Below are 15,451 nucleotides of genomic sequence, written 5' to 3'. Positions count from 1 at the left end.
ATGTATGTATGTATGTATGTATGTATGTATGTATGTATGTCTTGTGACTAAATAAGGAATTTCTTCACCTTAGGACATGAATATTGTAGCTACTATGAACGAGACTTATGAATGGAGATTTTGTAGTCCGCTTGAGCGTTCCAAGTCATTACCATCTGCTGTACTCCTCTCCCTGTCAAACCCGAAACCAACGATGTACTAACCGTACACGGGTACATTCATTTATCACCCTCGTTTCCCTGCTTCCTGCAACCCTTCATTCCCCAGTTCCCCCTGTCCTCTCGCTCCTAATCATTTATATTAATCCTGATATTCCTCGTCTAAACCAACCTTGCTATTTTCCCTATTCTCTCCCCTCCCCCCCCCCCTCCCTTTACTCTTCTCTTTTATTTATTCCTCATGCATAATGCAATATTATTGAACATTTGAAACATCAATACACCAATAACCTTTGCGGACCACGCCCTGCTAGTAAAAGAGAATATTTTATGTATCTCTCCGCACAAAAAACATAGGCCTACGTGTAGTAATGACAATTCCCTTATTGCAATAAAATAATGTAGCCTTGTAAGCCAATGGAACGAGATTGAGCAGAAAACTTTTCTTACTTCTGTACGAAACTATTTCGCAACTTCCCTACCCAAGTTCTCATCTTCTTAAAATGCAGCGGCTTCAGAACAACTTGTAGTGCCATAGAAGAGAGCAGAAGTTTACGGTGGTCTTATTTCGTGCTAAAGCGTTGATTTTATAGACAGAGCATTCTAGGAGCAGTTAAGACCGCACAACAAAGGAAAACCTTGGCATTACTGTCTGTGGACAGATTCGGATATTATGCTATACTGATAACTTTCTAGTCCAGTAAAAATCACACGTTATATGAAATTGAATGAAGGAAGGTGAAAATCCATGGGGGGAGAATGTAGAGAAAGTCTCCCGCATGAAGTTCACCCAATCTTCGGGCTGATGATTTCTGGGGGCGACTAGTCAGAATTATGGAGAAGAAGAGGAAGAAGTTTCGAAGAGGAGTTTAGAATCTCCCCACCTAGACTGTGAGGGATTGAATGAATGACAGGAACAAGGCATCAAGATAAGTATGTACGCATCGAGCTCGATAGCTGCAGTCGCTTAAGTGCGGCCAGCATACGGTATTCGGGAGATACTGGGTTCGAACCCCGCTATCAACAGCCCCGAAGGTGGTTTTCCGTGGTTTCCCATTTTCACACCAAGCAAATACTGGATCTGTACCTTAATTAATGTCACGGCCGCTTCCTTCCCACTCCTAGCCCTTTTCTGTCTCATCGTCGCCATAACACTTATCTGTGTCGGTGCGACGTAAAGCCAATTGAGGGCCAAACATGGAAATCGGTCAAAGTGCCAGAGACATGTTTTCGAGTAAATGCCAATAAATAGGGTTCCCGAGCACAATGACCGGGCGAGTTGGCCGTGCCTTTAGAAGCGCGCAAGTGTGAGCTTGCATCCGGGAGATAGTGGGTTCGTACCCCACTGCCGGCAGCCCTGAAGATGGTTTTTCCGCAACAGTTCGCGACAATTCCGCTTCGCTTAGATGTCTCATACTCGAATAATGCGTATTAACGTCACCAATAGTGTGGCGAGAGTGGTTCGTGTACTGCGGACTACTCTGCGTTGAGACCCGACGGGACTGGAAGCATGTTTATGTTAAATAGGGTAACCGTTACGCAATTAAATCACCGTGACTGCGTTACTGTGGTGTGTAACAATTCGTATAAATCTGTACATATTTCATGCTCCACGACATAAACATTTACAGCATGCCAACTCTTTGTTCCCCTAATTTTTGTGCCGAGTATGTAACGTTGCTAGGCAATGAAAACCTCGTAATTCCATTCATAAGGAAACCACGTTTCTCCTTCTGTCTTGTGAAGGATTGCCACGTTGACTGAGAAGGGAACAGGAAGACTCCAATGGTCAAATAATTGGGCTATCGTTAAGCATTTCTCAATGCTCAGTTTTGGACTTCTTCTGTAAACTTTACTCCGAAGGAGTTACGAGGGAAGCTTTCTTTGCCCAGCGACGGCTGTATACAATACATTTTTGTTATTATTGGGGAAAAGGATGGTGTAGGGGCTTAGCTGCTGGCCTGTTATACCGGCGACCATGGCTTAATTCCTCGTGTTTCTGGGGTCGGATTTTCAGTTCAAAATTCCGTGGTGTCAGGAAGAGCATGCCACCTTAAATCCCCGGCCACAACTCCTTCATGCCTCAGTGCGTGCAAATACCCTGAGCAAGCGGGATAAGCTGCGGATGATGATGATGATGATGGTTAATATTATTTGGCATCCAGCAAGAATGGTATGTTATTTCAGGTATAATCGCAATATACACGTACTTCAAGGTACGAAGATAAAAACAATTGGATTTTGGGGGTACGCCAACCAAAACGTTTGAACGTCTGTATGTCTGTAACACCTTCAGTTTTTGAGATGTAGGTAGTCTCATAAAAAGAATTCAAATTCTTCTTCACTTCTTTCCACCCCTCTGCCCCCCGTAAGTGGACTTTCCGAAAAAAACAAAAACTACGTTTTTCTTTATTTTGAAAAGAAATTCAAAATACCAGCTATCACGTCTGTTTCAGCTCAGATGTTAAGATATAAGTATCCTCAAGCACGGAATTCAACTCTTTATTTACTTATTTTAAAAAACCTTTGAGTCGATTTTCCAAAAACAAAAAACCTGTGTCTCTTTATTTTTAAAGGAGATTCCAAATACCAATTTTCACGTCTGTAACATAGTTAATTTTGAGATATAAGTATCCCCATACAAAGAAGTCAACTAATGTTTCAATTCATTCACGCCCTGCCCCCGTGGTTGGTTTCTCCGAAGACAAAAGAATAGGTATTTCTTTACTTTGAAAGAAGATTCCAAATACAAATTGTCATGTCTGTAACCTCTTCTGTTTTTGAGATGTAAGTATCCTCATAAAAAGAATTCAACTCCTTTTTCAGCCGCCCCCACCCTCGCCTGTTAATTTGATCACACACTCCCACTCAAAAATTCGTGTTTGCTTTATTTCTAAAGGAGATTCGTTTTTGAGATATAAGTATCCTCATAAAAAGAATACAATTCATTTTTCACCCCAACCCCCACTCGTTACCTTCATCCCCCCCCCCCCCCCCCAGAATATGTGCTTCTTTATTGATAAAGGAGATTCCAAATACCAATTTTCACGTCTGTAACCTTCAGCTTTTGAAATATAAGTCTCTCCATAAAAAGAATTCAACCATTTTCACTTCATTTCTCATTCCCCCTTAAGTGAAATTTCCGAAAACAAAAAATATGTGTTTCTTTATTTATAAAGGACCTTCCAAATACTATTTATCATGACTCTAACATCTTCAGTTTTCAGATATATTTATCCTCATAAAAATAATTAAACTCCTCTCCCCTCCTAAGTTGATTTTCCCCCAAAATGCGTGATTCTTTATTTTAAAAAGGTTCCACCTACCTGTTTTAACGTCAGTAATATCTTTAGATTTCTTAGATATAAGTGTTGAATGTGAGGAAAGGAACGTTAAGGACGACACAAACACCCAGTCCCCAGGCCAGGCATATTAATTTACAATTAAAAACACCTGACCCAGCCGGGAATCGAACCCGGACGCGTTGCCCCTACAGCGCGTGGCCGTGCTTGCTAAACCCATACTAGGACAGAAGCCCCGCAAACGCTTCCCATTGCTATTAGCTTCCATATTTTCCCCACATTTACCAATCACCCTTTCGTATCCTTCAGCTCTGTTTCCAACTCTCGCATTGAAATCGCCCATTGCTGTTGACCCTGACTAAAATGGCACTCAATGCTTCATGAAAATTGTCAACTTCATCCTCATCTGCACCCTCACATCATGAATACACTGAGACAATTCTCTTCCTCATTCCTCCAACTGCCAAATCTACCCACATTATTCACTCATTTACGTGCCTCACAGAAGCTATGTTGCGTGCAATAGTATTCCCGATGAAAAGTCCTAGTCTTTGGAAACTAATTCATAGAGTTGTTAACAAACCTCATCGGCCTGAGAGGCTCAGACGGTTGAGGCACTGGCCTTCTGACTCCAACTTGGCAAGTTCGATCCTGGCTCAGTCCGGTGGTATTTGAAGGTGCTCAAATACGCCAGCCTCGTGTCGGTAGATTTACTGGCACGTAAAAGATCTCCTGCGGGACAGAATTCCGGCACCTCGGCGTCTCCGAAAACCGAAAAGGTATTATTATTATTATTATTATTATTATTATTATTATTATTATTATTATTATTATTATTATTATTAACAAACCTCATTGCATTACCAGTGACTTAAAAATGACACCTTACACGTTCACGTTGGGTAGAAACAGAAGTCGTCCGCCTCTGTGGCGTAGTGGTTAATGCGATTAGCTGCCAACTCCGGAGGCCCGGGTTTGATTCCCGGCTCTGCCACGAAATTTTAAAAAGTGACACGAGGGCTGGAACGGGGTCCACTCATCCTCGGGTGGTCATCCGAGTAGATAGGGGTTCGATTCCCACCTCAGCCATCCTGGAAGTGGTTTTCCGTGGTTCCCCACTTCTTCTCTAGGCAAATGCCGAGATGGTACCTAACTTAGGGCCACGACCGCTTGCTTCCCTCTTCCTTGTCTATCCCTTCCAAACTTCCTATCCTCTCACAAGGCTCTTGTTCAGCATAAGTGGTGAGGCCACCTGGTCGAGATACTAGTCCTCCTCCCCAGTTGTATTCCCCCAACCCAAAATCTCACGCTCCAGGGCACTGCCTTTAAGGCGGTAGAGGTGGTAGGGTCCCTTGCTGAGTCCGAGGGAAAACAACCCTGGGGGGGGGTAAACGGATTAAGGAAGAAAAAGAATGAAGTTTACTGATTTCTCCGTTATCTCCAGGTTCGAAACTTTTCACACTAAACACAAGAACATCATTTATCCGGCCCTCATTAATCCGGATCTCCGGTTTATCCGGATCGAAGATAATAAAAATGTATTTTTATTCTGATGGGTGCAGTACAGTATTTCTATTGCGGGGTCGACTCTTATTGGATGACTTTTCCGCCAAGGATAGTTAAGGACAGGAACTGGAAGTAATTCGGCCACGGTCTATCAAAGGTACCGTCACGACATTCGCCTGGAATTGAGCATGGGAAACCGTTGAAAACCATTCCCAGGACGACCGAGGTGCAACGCACTAATAATTCAATTCACTGATAGTGAATTAGAAAATGAAAACGGCGCTCCATCAGAAGTAACAATGACTCGTAGCGAGGCAACAATGCAGCTGGACAAACTGATGGCCTATTTAGAATCCTAGACTGAAACCACACCGGCAGAACTGTTGTTAGTAAAACGTCTTCGTGGTCGTGCTGCGCTCAAACGCTATACAAATGTAAAAGAGAAAAAACACGCACGTTACTTTAGTGCATAAAACAGAGTCGTAAATGTAAGTATAGTGTTCTTATACTTTTTTGTACAATTGAAAACAGGGTATTACTGTACAACTTATGTTAATAGATTATATAACATCTACTCTATTTGTCTTTTAGTTTTTCCGGATTATCAGAATTTTCGATAAAGCGGATCAGTTCCGGTCCCACTTAATCCGGATAAACGAGGTTCTTGTGTTCTGCCAAGTTCCAATGTTATCGGAGTATCGATATTTCTATGACTTCAGTATCTCTATCCCTTAGCCCCGTTTCTTGATACGGGGTCGGGGATGCCAGATGCCCTTCCCGACGCCAAACTCAGTTGAGGGTTTTATGAAGATACAATGAATGGTGGTGAATGAAATTGTGTAAGGAGGTGGAAAGAATTGACTGTGGCCAATAATAGGAACTGTCCCCGTATTTGCTTGGCAGTGAAAATCGGAAACCAAAGAAAACCATTCTCAAGACAGCCGCCGGTGGGGTTCGAACCCAATCGTCTCCCCAGTGCAGAGCTTGGCTCGACAGCCGTGGTGCGTTAACACGTGCGGCCACTCCATTCGGCGTTTCTGTGAATTGAGTATCGATACTAAAATACCGTACCGAATGTGGTATAGCAACGTTCCTACGTACCCCAGTCTTTGAAGTTTATACCCTTCGTGTTACACCTGGCGAACTCAAACGTTGCCAAACTCCCGACGGGATGTATATCGTTAACTAAAATGTAACGATTACAATCTCATTTCAAGAATTAAACTCTTCTTTCTTTCTTACTTTCTTTCTTTCCTTCTTTCTTTCTTCCTTAATCTGTCTACCCTCCAGGGTTTACTTTTTCCTCGGATTCAGCGAGGGATCCCACCTCTACCGCCTCAAGAGCAGTGTTCTGGAGCGTGAGACATTAGGTTGGGGGATACAACAGGGATGGAGGACCAGTACCCCGTCCGGGCGGCCTCACCCGCTTTGTTGAACAGGGGCCTTGTGGGTGATGGGAAGATTGGAAGGCATAGGCAGGGAAAAGGGAAGGAAGCGGCCGTGTCCTTAAGTATGGTACCATCCCGGAATTTGCCTGGAGAAGAATTGGAAAACCACGAGAAACCACTTCGAGGATGGCTGAGGTAGGAATCGAACACCCCTCTACTCAGTTGACCTCCCGGTGCTGGGTGGACCCCGTCCCAGTCTTCGTACCACTTTTCAAATTTCGTGGCAAAGCCGGGAATCAAACCCGGGCCTCCGGAGTTGGCAGCTAATCGCTCTAACCACTACACCACAGAGACGGACCTTACGCTACTACCTGGAGATTTCCCGCTTCAACGCCTCTGTGGCGTAGTGGTTAGTGCGATTAGCTGCCAACTCCGGAGGCCCGGGTTTGATTCCCGGCCCTGCCACGAAATTTGAAAAGTGGTACGAGGGCTGGAACGGGATCCAGTCAGCCTCGGGAGGTCATCTGAGTAGAGGTGGGTTCGATTCCCACCTCAGACATCCTCTAGGTGTTTTCCCGTGGTACCGGGCGAGTTGGCCATGCGGTTAAGAGCGCGCAGCTGTGAGCTCGTATCCGGGAGATAGTGGGTTCGAACCCCACCGTCGGCCGCCCTGAAGATGGTTTTCCGTGGTTTCCCAATTTAACACCAGGCAAATACTGGGGCTGTACCTTAATTAAGGCCACGGCCGCTTCCTTCCCATTCCTAGGCCTTCCCCGTCCCATCGTCGCCAAAAGACCTATCTCTGTCAGTGCGACGTAAAGCAACTAGCAAAAAAAAAAAAAATGCCGTGGTTTCCCACTTCTCCTCCAGGCAAATGCCGGGATGGTACCTCACTTAAGGCCACGGCCGCTTCCTTCTCTCTTCCTTGTCCATCCCTTCCAATCCTACCATCCCCCACCAAGGCCCCTGTTCAGCATAGCAGGCGAGGCCGCCTGGGAAAGGTATTGATCATTCTCCCCAGTTGTATCCCCCGAACCAATGTCTCACGCTCCAGGACACTGCCCTTGAACCGCTAGAGGTGTGATCCCTCGCTGAGTCCGAGGGAAAAACCACCCCTGGAGGGTAGGCAGATTAAGAAAGAAAGAAAGAAAGTTGCGTGAGGCCTCAAGCTACATAATGAAAACATTTAAAGTTCTGTGCAAAGGTAGGTGAATGGACGATTTAAACAGTGACAGTTTGTAATGTTTCCGAATGTAATAACATATATCCTGCAGTCATTATTCCAGAAATAGTTCGATAAACGGAACAAATTTGTGAACGTGTTCTTAATCTGCATCGGTGAGCGTGATTGTCTGCTGCCTTCTTAATATTCCGTCGGTCGTATAGTGTGCCAAATATGTTTGGGAACTCTTCGTTACTATGTCAGTCCTCATCAGATACTAGAAACTATGTCATGACTGACTGGTAATGAAATGAAATGGCGTATGGCTTTTCGTGCCGGGATGTGTCCAAGGTGCAGGTCTTTTGATTTGACACCCGTAGGCGACCTGTGCGTCGTGATGAGGATGAAATGATGATGAAGACGACACATACACCCAGTCCCCGTGCCATGGGAATTAACCAATTACGGTTAAAATTCTCGACTCTGCCGGGAATCGAACCCGGGACCCCTGTGGCCAAAGAATAGCACGCTAATCATTTAGCCATGGAGCCGGACAGTGCCTGGTTATCACTTAGGAGTACGAGTTCCTTATCTCGACAAAAGTTGGAGATACGAGGCCACTCTAGAAGCAGAGTAGGCCTACTACAAATGGGAATGTGGACTTCGTAGAAGAGGAAGTGAACCAAAGACGACTGCAGTACATCAGGCCCTTGTGATGAACGAGATCCACGGAAGGAAATCAATGAGACCCAATCATTTGGTCTTGCTGGTTAACGACTACTAAAAGAAATGGTAGTAAGTTGTAAATACGAAAAGAAATTATTTAAAGATTAAAATACGAGTGGTCCGCCTCTGTGGTGTAGTGGTTAGTGTGATTAGCTGCCACCCCCGGAGGTCCGGGTTCGTTTCCCAGCTCTGCCACGAAATTTGAAAAGTGGTACGAGGGCTAGAACGGGGTCCACTCAGCCTCGGGAGGTCAACTGAGTAGAGGTGGGTTCTATTCCCACCTCAGCCATCCTGGAAGTGGTTTTCCGTGGTTTTCCACTTGTCCTCCAGGTAAATGCCGGGATGGTACCTAACTTAAGGCCACGGCCGCTTCCTTCCCTCTTCATTGTATATCCCTTCCAATCTTCCCATCCCCTGTTCAGGTGAGGCCGCCTGGGCGAGGTACTGGCCGTCCTCCCCAGTTGTATCCCCAACCCAGAGTCGGAAGCTCCAGGACACTGCCCTTGAGGCGGTAGAGGTGGGATCCCTCGCTGAGTCCGAGGGAAAAGCCAACCCCGGATGGTAAGCAGATTAAGAAAGAAAGAAAGAAAATACGGGTGTTTTGTTACTTGTACTATTAATAGGCCTAATTGTTGTGTCATTTTATTTAATTAACTAATAAATAACTTAAATTATTTTATATATCACCCTAATTGCATGCTCCTATCAATTTTCTGTTTTTTCAGAGGGTATCAGGAAATGCCTAATCAACAGAATACCAGATTTGCAGCATATGAACGTGATCTGAGACAAACGTTCAATGCTCTACCACTCTTCTTATTAGTAAAATTTTTAATACCAAATTTGTCCGGCCCCGCGTTAGGGGGCAACGCGTCCGCCTGTCACCCGGTGGCCCAGGGTTCGATTCCCGGCCGGTTCAGGCTTTTTTAATTGTAATGGTTAATATCCCTGGCCTGGGGACTGGGTGTTTGTGACGTCCTTAATCTTCCTTTCCTTACACACAACATTACACACTACCGCCATTCCAATTACACGCAGGTTCATACAATAGGGTGTCAGTAGGGGCAAAAGATCCACATGGGTAGACGCCCCGAACAAATAGCAGTTTTTTCAACAAAAAATAAATCAATATTTCATGGATCACTTAGTGACCTCTGGCACCCATTTACTCGCATTTTCAGAAAATGATGTATTATTATTATTATTATTATTATTATTATTATTATTATTATTATTATTACTATTATTATTATTATTATTATTATTATTAATATTATTATTATTATTATTATTAGTATTATTATTATTAAGTATGTAAGGTAGAATAAAGTTATTTGAATTAACGCCTAATGAGAGGTAAGTAGTGTAACGGTTCAAATCCCGTTACAAGATGATATCTGTATTTTTATTATTGTATGATTTTATCTGTATTTTATTATTATTATTATTATTATTATTATTATTATTATTATTATTATTATTGTTATTATTATGTCCGTATTATTATGTTATCTGTGATATTGTTACTATTATTGTAATTATCCGTTTTATTCAATTCGATTTTGCAATTGCCTGTTGCTTGCAAGATTGTACTTAGATGTATGCATATATACATATGTGTACAATAACACTCAATACCTGTACAGTGAGAATTGTTGTATATATCAGAGATTGGAAGTGACGTTGTTATATTGCTATACCAGTGGCGATTCTGCCAAGTCATCGCCGCGCCATGGCTACGGCATTGTATTTATTTAGATATGCGCTCACGGAGTTAGCCGCCTGCGGGCTATTTCACCACTGTATGTAATATTTGCCGCGTTGTGGGAGTATGTCATGGTTATTTCTGGAGATTACGTAGCGGTGTCAACCAACGTCTATATAAGGTGGATGCATATTGTAGCGTCAGTCATTAGTTATACGGATGCAGTACAGTGAAGTAGTCTACTAGATCAAGAGGCCTTAGTTGGTCAGTCAACCAGTGTGAACGAGAGATGGTGAAGACTCAGTGAGCCATTATTGGTCATTAAGAGAGTGAGACCAAATGGTTGGTCCGTCACTTAGTGGAAGACACGGACGCAAGGGCTTACCATGAAGTCAGAGAGGGCAACCCAGGACCTACCAAGAGGTAATACCATATTGACTTACAAAGAAGTCAGATGAGATGGAGAAGAAGCAGTCACAAGGATGTATCACCAAGTTAGGCGTGACACTTCTACAGTAAACACCAGATCAATGGATTACGTCGTAATTACACTCAAAGTGTTGAAGGTACAGTCAAGTGAATCAGTGAGGGAAATATTTCGTATAAATTGTTAAATGTCCGGTCAAGAAGAATTCAAATTCATGCCTAGTTTCTTTCAGTTACAATGTCATAATTTCATATTCTCATCTGTTTTATCGCAACAAGACTCACTATTTTTTTAATATATTATTTAAAGAATATATATTGTTCTATCAAACGAATTCATAGTTTCATTTCATTGACAGTAAAATATCTTAACCTCAAAATTAATGGGGAAACCGAACCCCAATCTCCTTTTCCCAGAACTTATATGGTATGTTGTCAAAAGTAAGCTTATTACCCCACACCCTAGAGATAGTCAAGAGTCTCATTCTATTATTGCTGTACTGAGTGACAGCTGGCGCCCTTCAAAAAACGTATGTGTAAGTAAGCAGGTAACAAGTAAGTGTGAGTACAAGGTTCGACGAGTGTGTATTTTATTTAATGAATGTTAATTTTCATAATTTCCATTTTAAATGCAGATATTCAGATTTTTCAAGTTAAATGCTTTTTTATATAATATTTGTAAATTAGTCAGCAAGTTAGGAAGTTCATAAAGTGTCGACGCAACGTGGGACTCGAATAAATTCAGAATCTGTTCTGAATGACAGCATATCATAGGTTCATTTGGGAAGAGTATGCACATTTAAGCCAACGGAATTATTACCGGTAAATTTCAGGAGTGTAATTTTGTGATATATATTTGCATTTTGGGGATATGTCAAGGGATTTGAAGAGGGAAATTAATTTGAGATCGCGTACTATCACTAGTGAACCAAAGATGGACAAGGAAGACAATAACAAGTCATGTGACGACGAGGTCATTGCTTCTGCGGACATCCAAGGTGAAATTCAGAGTAGGGAACAGGTGAATACGATGGAAGCTTCTGAGGAAACTCAGAAAAGCGCAGAAATTGAGAGGCATACTGAAACTCAAAAGGAAATCGCGGGGGGAATGAACCAAGAATTTTTTAATTTGCTGATGGCCAGTATGACCGAGCTCAGTGAAAAAAGTCAGAAACGTATGGAGGAAAAGATTGATACTAGTAGTGAAAATAATAAGAAAGAGATGAAAGAATTATTTGACAATAGTAATGAAAATTGTAATAAACAGATTAACTCTCTAAGTAGTAAAATGGAACAAATAATTAGTAGTAACGAAAATAGTAAGAAAGAGATAAGTAAGAAAATGGAAGAAATGATTGGTATTAGTAATGAAAATAATAAGAAACAGATGGAAGAATTAATTGGCAGTAATAAAGAAAATTTTAATGTGATCAATGAGAAAATAGATGGGTTAAGTGAATCACTTAATTCTAAAATAGATACTAAGATAGTAGAGGTAGCTTGTCAAATATCTAAGTTAGAAGATACGGTAAATAAAGAGTGTGTTGACCTTAGAGAAGAAATGGAGTCGAGTCGGAGCGATCTTCATACTCAAATTGAGCATGTCAAAGGAACTTGTACAGAGAATATCAAAGAGTTAAGTAATAAGATTTCTAGTAATCAGGAAGAAATTCACGAGATCATAGATAAAAGACTAGACAAGATCCATAATGCAGTGGGGCAAGATATGAGGGAATGTGTCAGTAAGGTAGAAACGTTTGAAAAAGAGCTTGGGCAGGTCAGAGAACTAAAGAATAAACAAGAAACTTTGTCGCAGAAGGTTACAGAGAAAGAGGAAAAATTACAGGAAGAATTAAGAATAATGAAAGAGAATGCGGAGAGAGTGGCGGAAGAAAAATTTTGAATTGCCAGAGGGTATTGCGGCAATAAATGAGAGAAGGTCAGATTACAAGAGAAATAGTAGTAACGAGTGGTTTATACAATAGGGACCAAGATTTGCCTAAGTTTACTGGAAAACAATTTAATCCTATGGAATTGCTAACATTAGTTGAGAAAAGATTTGCAAATAAGTTGAGGGATAATATTATCGAATGGGAATACGTGTTAGAGATCTTGTCTAATTCCTTCATCGGTGAAAGTAAAACCTGGTTTCAAGTGTACCGTAATAATATGTCTAATTTGGAAGAATTTAAAGAGAAGTTCATTAATAAGTTTTGGGATGAGAATGTCCAGGGTCGTGAGAGAGAACGGATTATGTTTGGTAAATATAGACACCAGGAGGGAGTGTCTATGACAGAATACTTTCTGGCACACGTGCTTATCTGGAAAATCTTAATAGTATTGGTTCAGAAGTTGATATCGTAAGGATTATGTTAAAACACTATTCTGATAGGATTAGGGAAGCTGCGTGTATGCAGAAAGTCAGTACTATCAAAGAAATGGAGGTATTGCTAGATAGTTTTGAGGCTCTAAATAGTAGCATTGGTGGTAATCGACCACAAAGTAGAACTGTAGAGGGAGCGGGAAACAGGTCAGATAATTATCAGAGGAGAGGTAACAATTATGATCAGACGAGGGCTAATAGGAATTTCAATAGTGATAGAGGTCAACAGAGTTACCCGAGGCAATCCGACAATGGGAGGCGTGGGGATTTGAGTCATAGAGATGAAAATAGGCCTAACGCGAATGTTATTCAGAATCCATCATTGAGCCAGCGTACTTTAAACTCCCAGCGGACTGCATAAACAGGTCACGTGAACAGTCCGAAGGTAAAAGTTGTCAAAAACAGCTAGGTAGTGTAGATAATTGTGTAGTAAAAGTAGATTTAAGAGAACAACGTGATTGTGACCTAAGTAGTGATAAGTCAAATGTTTTAAGTGATGACGTAGTCATAGATAATAAAGTAAGAATTAGTAGTATTAATCTAGATATAAGGAGTGATCTATTAAGTGATGTAAGTAGTTATAATACTGAGGATATAAGTAGTGAGGTGGTGACTCCGACGATAGAAATTATTATATGGAGAAGAAAAGTGAAGGTATTATTAGACTCTGGTAGTGAAAGGTCATGTATTAGCTCCAAGCTTTACGAGGAAATTCTGAAAGAAAGTCAGAATATAACAGAGATTCCTGTGAGGCAAACCTTCATTATAACAGCGGTGGGTAGCAAGTCACAGAGAGTAAATAAAATGATAGCGGTACCTATTACGATTGAAAATGAATGTAACTTTCAACCATGCCTTGTTGTGCCAAATCTGGTGTATTCAGTTATTTTAGGAGCTGACTGGCTTACAAATCATGGAGCTAAATCAGACTTTGATTCGGGTAGTGTGTGTTTGTCCTGGGGGAAAACTAGCAAACAAGTATGTGTGAATTATGAAGGGTCTGAGGTAGGTGCTGATAACGTGTGTTCTGGTAAAGGTATTCGGGAGGTGAGTGAAGGTGTTCCTAGTGAGAGGAGATGTTTTGACGTGTGTCACTTGTGCATAAGACAGGATCCAAGGGATAGTCTGTATGAGGCAGTGGCGAGAAGTAATTTGAGTGAATTACAGGAGGAACAGTTGTGTTCGATGTTAGGTGAGCATCGAGATGTATTTAGTGATAAGCCAGGAAGAACACATGTATATGAACACAAGTTTGTTGTACATGACCATTCATCATTTGTGGGACCTAAGTACCCCATTCCACTCAAATATGCTAGTGCTGTCGAAGAACAGATAAACATTATGCTGGATTACGGAATAATTGAACCATCTTGTAGCCATAGTATTAATCCTTTAATTATCGTTGCCAAGAAAGACGGGTCAGTCAGGCTGTGTATTGACGCCAGGCTTATGAATCAGAGGATTGAGGCAGACCAACAGAGGCCTGAAACAGTGGAAGAACTCATTCAGCGTTTTGAAGGAAAAACATGGTTTTCCATCATGGATTTGTCTTCTTCATTTTGGCAAATTCCCCTCAGAAGAGAGGACAGACCTCTCACAGCTTTCGCATATAAGAATTGTTTGTATCAATTTGCTAGAGTCCCTTTTGGTACGAAAACCTCTTCCGCAGCGTTGATTCGTGCTATGTCTAGAGTTTTAGGTCGGGATACAGGGGATTTTGTTACAATGTACACTGATGACGTAGTAATAGCATCTCACACTTTTGAAGAACATATGGAACATTTGAACATAGTTTTACAGAAAGTTAGAGAGGGAGGCTTCACATTAAAACTGGATAAGTCAACATTTTGCACACAACAGATTACATTTTTGGGGCACACTGTATCTGCACAGGGGGTTAAACCAGAACAAACGAGATTAGAGAAGATTAACAACACGAGCACTCCACGTAATAGTAAACAGTTGAAATCATTTTTCGGGGTTTGTAATTATTTTAGACGTTTTGTCATCCAATATGCAGCGTTGTTAGAGCCATTCAGAGACTTATTGAAAGGTGGAGCTAAATGGAAGTGGACAGTTGAACATGATGAGGCATTTCTTAGGCTGAAGGAAGGTTTTAATGATGCCGTTATGTTAAAATACCCTATGCCTAATCGCGAGTTTGTACTCATGACCGATGCGTCAGAAAAGGGCATTTCCGGATGTTTGTGTCAGAGGGATGACGAAGGAAATTTGGGTATTGTGTCTTTGGCGAGTCGGGGGCTCAGCTTGACTGAAAAAAGGTATACCATCACGGAAATTGAGTTCTTGGCTATTATCTATTCATTAAGCAAATTTAGGATGTATGTATTAGGGAATAAGTTTGAGATATGGACAGATCATCAGGCATTAGTATTTATTAAAACATGTAAGTTAACAAGTAATAGAATGACAAGGTGGATTTTAGCTATCAGTGAATATGACTTCACTATTAGACATATTAAAGGTAAAGATAATGTCTTAGCCGATTTCCTCAGTAGGAATTTATCAGGTAATACTGAGTCAAGGTATGTAGATATACGAGAAGGAATACTGGTATGTGTGGGTAATGTGACGGACAACATGACAGAACGAGATCGATTACGTCATCTCATGGTGGAACAGGAGAGGGACGATGAGATGAATGTTATCCTGACCTGGTTAAGAGATAAGGAGG

Source organism: Anabrus simplex, chromosome 2 (assembly GCF_040414725.1).
Source record: "Anabrus simplex isolate iqAnaSimp1 chromosome 2, ASM4041472v1, whole genome shotgun sequence".
Taxonomy (NCBI): domain Eukaryota; kingdom Metazoa; phylum Arthropoda; class Insecta; order Orthoptera; family Tettigoniidae; genus Anabrus; species Anabrus simplex.
This window is presented reverse-complemented; position numbering follows the sequence as displayed.